The sequence below is a fragment of the Ictidomys tridecemlineatus genome, chromosome 1 (assembly GCF_052094955.1).
Source record: "Ictidomys tridecemlineatus isolate mIctTri1 chromosome 1, mIctTri1.hap1, whole genome shotgun sequence".
NCBI lineage: Eukaryota > Metazoa > Chordata > Mammalia > Rodentia > Sciuridae > Ictidomys > Ictidomys tridecemlineatus.
In genome coordinates this window covers 1,309,774-1,315,167 of record NC_135477.1, presented here as the reverse complement: position 1 = coordinate 1,315,167, position 5,394 = coordinate 1,309,774, and the positions used below count along the sequence as shown (strand labels likewise).

At 50.4% G+C, this 5,394-nt stretch overlaps 1 long non-coding RNA gene across 1 annotated transcript; it reads right to left on the bottom strand.

Annotated features, from left to right (window-relative positions):
- Window positions 1-671: 671 nt before the first annotated feature.
- On the bottom strand, window positions 672-1,396 carry LOC144367499 (uncharacterized). The gene is made up of 2 exons (XR_013426943.1): window positions 1,051-1,396; window positions 672-949 (listed from the first exon to the last, which is right to left on the bottom strand). It is a non-coding gene; the product is annotated as an uncharacterized LOC144367499 (long non-coding RNA).
- Between the last annotated feature and the right edge of the window lie 3,998 nt (window positions 1,397-5,394).

The following is a 5,394-nucleotide window of genomic DNA, read 5'->3' as shown; positions in this document are numbered from 1 at the left end:
GTCCACGTGGGCAAACTCCTTGGTGTAGTCAGCTGGTGCCTCCGCCTCGCTGGCCCCGGGAGACTAGAACCTCAGCTACTGTGCCAGGAAACAGGCTCCTAGTGCCAGTCCAGAGCCTGTGTCCTGTGGATCTCCCTGTGTTTCTGAGCTTCAGTGGCCTGAGCGGGGACAGTGGCCCCCTGACTGGTCCCTGGGTGCTAATCATAGAGGATGATCAGCTCCTGCTGTATGTGTCGGGCTGGAGCTCCAGTGCCACGTGGAGGTGATGGCTGTGGCTGGGCTGGAGTTCCAGTGCCACGTGGAGGTGATGGCTGTGGCTTCGTGGGGGCTTTGGTGTCACTGAAGTGCCCTGCACACAGTCACCAGAGCTATTGGCCCTTGGGAAGGGTTCCTGCTCCCCTCAGAGCAAATGGGAGCCTTGGGTACAATCCTTGATATCCTTCAGCTCTGGGAGCCCCGGCCCGTGTCCGTCCTGGGTGGACCTGGGTGGAGCCTGTGCTCCAGGAGGGGAATGCTCAGACCTGCCCTGTCCACCACTGTCAGCCCAGAGCCACCTCCAAGCCAGCTCCAGATGCTCTCTGGGGACTTTCCTGCTCCTCCCCTTGCAGCCCATTATCACACGGGCGGCACTTAAGTGTGGAGCTGGTGTCGGAAAGCTATGTCCCTCTACAAAAGCAACAGGACTCCCCTTTATTTAAAATTGGCGTTTTCCACGTTCCTTACGTCCAGCACAGACTCGAGGTGTCTGGCAAATCGCCGTCTCTGGCAGACCACAGACACCCCATGCTGCGCCTTAACCAAGTCAGTAGGATCCTCTCAAGACGGACTCAGTTGCCAGACGTTTGCTGAGGATCTTGGCTCTTCTGAGGACAGCAGAAATCCCAACTTAAAGATCCACATCATGAAAAGAAGTTTCTTATTCTCCAAATGTGGAAAGAAAGGGCCAAGCCTAGGAGAAGGGAACTGTGAAGTGAGGACCCTGTTGCACTTCTCCCTGGGCATGTGCACCAGGCACTGGGGCTGGCACAAAGCCACCCTGGCCTTGCTCACCTCCTCTTGGCACCAGGGTGGAGCAGGTCCCTCTGCAGCCCAGACTAGCCCCATCAGAGTCGTGAGGGTGCCGGGGGCCGGCCAGCCCCAGCGGGGTCCAGGGAGTCCTGAAGGAGGAGTGGCAAAAAGATGAGGCAGGAGTCGTTCCGTTTGAGCCATCTTCAGAGAGAGAGCTAGAGCTGCTTTCTCTGGGTCCCCTTTTATTACAATTTTTCTCATCATTATAGATTCACAATACGTCACTGATTATATAATTTAAAACTTTGCCAAGACATGACATTTCCTTAACCATGGGCACACCAATCTACATCCTTCAGATTTTCCCAAGAATTACTGTTTTTCCCAAGATATGTTATTTTCTTATTAACTAATGCCAAACTACGTAAGCAGACTCTAAGTCTCCTAGCCAATCATTAACCTAAAGTACACCTGTACTTTATTTTTAATCTAAAATTCCCATCTAAAAAAGTCCCTTTAAATCTTATATTTAAAATGTCCTAAAGTTTATGAATCATCCTTAAAACATCAGAAACCTATACAACTAAAGACTTAAAAATTTCTAAACTTAAGAATCTAAATAAAATAATATTTCTAACATTATTCTAAAACTGTGTTTTATAAAGCTATTTTAATTAATTCCTAAATTTATTCTCATAAAACTGGTTGAGCTGCTTTCTCGAAGAGTTTCTTTGTTTCTCAGTCAAGGTACACTAGTTCTCAAAGAGTTTGTTTCTCAGTCAAGGTGCACTAGTTCTCAAAGAGTTTGTTTCTCAGTCAAGGTGCACTAGTTCTCAGAGTTTGTTTTTCAGAGGATGATTGTTGTCCGTTATTAGGTTTGTCCACAATGTACTAAGATAGAAGTATAGCCTTTCACTTTGTCCTTGATATGCTGAGGGGTAGTAGAACGGCCTCCAAGGCATGAACTGCCTGTTCTGTTCTAGCCATCTGAAATTTAATTTGTTTGGCATTCAGCATACTCATGCCTCCTGTGAGAAACATAAGCATGAAAATGCAAAGTCCCAATTACATAAAAAAGGGTCTCATGGTTTCGGTTTCCCACCAACCAGCGTGGCTTTGCCAGCATTCATCCTCACTGTGACCCTGTCAAGACAGTGGGAGAGCGGCTTTGCCAACACTTTTTCTCACTGTGACCCTGTCAAGACAGTGAGTGGGGGATCGCCTTCACCATGAGAGGTCACTGTCCATGCTGGGCATGCAAAGTGTCCCTTGAGTCAGAAGTGGTTCAGCACTGAAGGCCAGTGACAAAAACTTGAACCAGGCCACAGAGCAAGGCTCCTGTCTGCGGGGTCCCCTCCATCCCCTGGCCGCTGGGGTGCCCTGCCTGCTGTTCCAGGACCTGCCACCTTGGTGCCTGCTACAAGCAAGGAGCCAGTATGGGCTGCCAGTGAAAAGCCCATGTTCACAGAGGCCCCCTGGCCAGAGTGTGCAGCACTGGGCACGGGATGGACTGCAGGGACTGACCCCCCGATGTCAAGAGGCCAAGCAGAACACGTGTCACTGCTGTCCTCGCCCACCTGCCCAGAAGCTGCGCTGCCCTGGGCATCGCTGAGCCGTTTCTTGTTGCCAGGTCTTCGCTGTACTAAAGAGGGAGTAAAACACTGCTGTTAAGTCCAACCTGTCACCCACAAGTCACCTGGGGTGCAGATGACAGGGACAGCCTGAATGGAGGCCACATTTCCACCACTCACTCTGCAGGAGGCCTTGAGCCAACTGGACCCACTCTCTACATGTCACACTCCAGGCTGGGCAAGGCTGAGGGGCTGGCAGGGCCATCCCAAGAGGGACAAGTGGGAGCCAGCGCAGCCTCACCCCAGGCTCCCAACCTGGGGTCCCGCACAGGCCCCTCTGGCCAGGACGGCCTGCGACGCCCACCCAGGAGTTCGGCAGGAATCCACTGAGTGTGCGAGAGGGCTTTGTCAACAGCCAAGAACTAAACAAATGCTGGACTATTATTGTTATTTCTTATCAAATTAACTACCCATATTCTATAATTGCAAATCGCTCCTGAGCAGAGGAGGCCGGGACACCGGGCTCATCAGCAATTCCCAGCAACTGCACATCTTTTGCTGACCTTTGCATTAATTCTTGCCTTTTCTCTCCTCATTAAATCCTATTCCTGGAGCGGTTATTAGCTCCCTCGTCTCTACCCTGATTAAATAATGACCCAGGATCACTCGCTTAGGCGCTCCTCATTCCCATCACACTGCCGCCCGAGGCACCCCCACTTTGGCTGTGTCTCCATTTGCTGTGGGCTCTGCTGGTGAGGCAGACGCTACTAAATCATCCTCGATCTGTGCGCAGCAGATGCCTCTCGTGCCAATTATTAAAAGCTTGCAATTTTCAGGGGGGAAACTGCACTTTTACAAATAATTAGGTTGGGATTTGATCTTCCCTGCAGTCAAAGGACACTAATGAATCCCATTCTAGCTGCTGCATCCCCTTCCTGCAGCCTGGGACCGCTTGGGGAGCTATTCCCGCTGACAGCAGGGAGGAGCCCCTCTCCAGGTGGCCTCCTGTGAACCCACTGGGGCCACCTCACCAGCCCACAGCGGAGCATCTCGGGGGTCTTCAGCACGTCCTCCACTGCCCCCACATGCTTACACAAGTGTTTACGGAAACGCTGGCCCATTTGTGGGTGAAAGAACTGCCCTACAGGTTTTAGAATGAACTTGAAGTTCAAGGTGGATCAACAACAAAAAATAAACAAACCAATTCAAATACAGACAAGGACTTGAATAGATCACTGACCAAAAAAAGATATGCAAATGGCCAACAACCTCATGAATGCTCCACATCACTAATCATCAGGGAAATGCAAATCAGAACCCTAATGAAGCACCGTTTCACACCATCAGCACGGCAATCGTCAAGAAGCAGAAAATAGCAAGTTTCTATAAGGATGTGGGAAAACTGAAACCCTACCCCTGTGGGTGGAAAAGTAAATGGGTACAGCTACTGGAAAGCCATGTTGCAACTCCTCAAAAGGTTAAAAATAGAATTACTGTATGACCAGTGGTACTCATATTTTTTGTTTGTTTGTTTTGCAGTGCTGAGGATTGAACCCAGGATCTTATTCATGCTAGGCAAGTGCTCTACCACGGAGCTACTCCCCAGACAATCAAAATAACTGAAAACAGGAATTCAAATACATATTCAGAAACCCATATTCATAGCACCATCATTCATAATAGTGTAAATGTGGAAGCAATCCAAATGTCCTTCAACAGACAGACCGCAGGTGGATGGATAAACAAAATATGGTCATCTCAGTCCCTCCCAGCTGCGATAACAAAATGCCATACACTGAGTAGCTTACAAAGAGCAGAAATGTATCTCTCACAGTTCTAAAGGCCAGGAGTCCCGGACCATGGCACCAGCTGGGGCTAATGCGCTACACCTGGAGAGGCCTGCTCTCTGCTGCAGATGGCACCTTCCACCTGCATCTTCACAGGGTGGAAGGGGCCTCTTCTATGGGACACTAGTCCTATTCCTGAAGGCACTAACCCCGCTGACCTGTTCGCCTCTTAACACCACTGCACTGGACTCTGGGGGCTCACGCCTTCAGGCCTCAGAGGTGGTGTACCCAAGCGGGATACTAAGCCATCCTTCACAGGGAATGGAGCTCTGACTACAGCACGCATGAGCCCAGAGGTCATGCTGAGTGAACAAGCCAGCACAGAGGGACAACGCGTGGCTCTGCTTGTAAGGGGGCCTGAGGAGTCATTCAGAGAGTAGAAAGTAGAACGGTGGTGGCCAGGGGCCGGGGAAGGGGTGGGGTTGTGGAACGGGGGTGGGCTTCAGTGTCAGAAGACAATGGTTCTGGAGGTGCAGGGGGTGATGGGAGTACGGCAATGTAAACCTAGTTAACGCTTGAAAACTTGAAAATGATTCAATGGTAAGTTCTATGTTATATTTTACAGCAATAAGAAACTAAAAGCAAAAAATAAATTTACTGGGAAAAAATATTCAATGTGGGTCCCTCGAGCTCCCCTAGACCAAGCCGAGGTGGGCAATGCCAGGGCTGGGCAGGCAGGCAAGCATTTGGCCTGGCGGCTGGAGGCACTGGGCCTCTCCACCTGGCACCTGGAAAGAGCTATTGCCTGTGGCCAAGGTCACCATCGTCCCTGCCAGATCTCTAAACACATACACCCCCAGGGGCCGGCTTCTTCCCAATGCAATGGTAGCCATCTCACAAGGCTGTCAATAAGCCCCACCTGGTTGGAGAAGAAGCCTCTCAAAAAGGGGGAGATCACTGGTTGGGGAGCAATAAGGGGTCAACGGCAGCTGAAGATGTGTGATAGATAATGGCTCCATATACCAGGG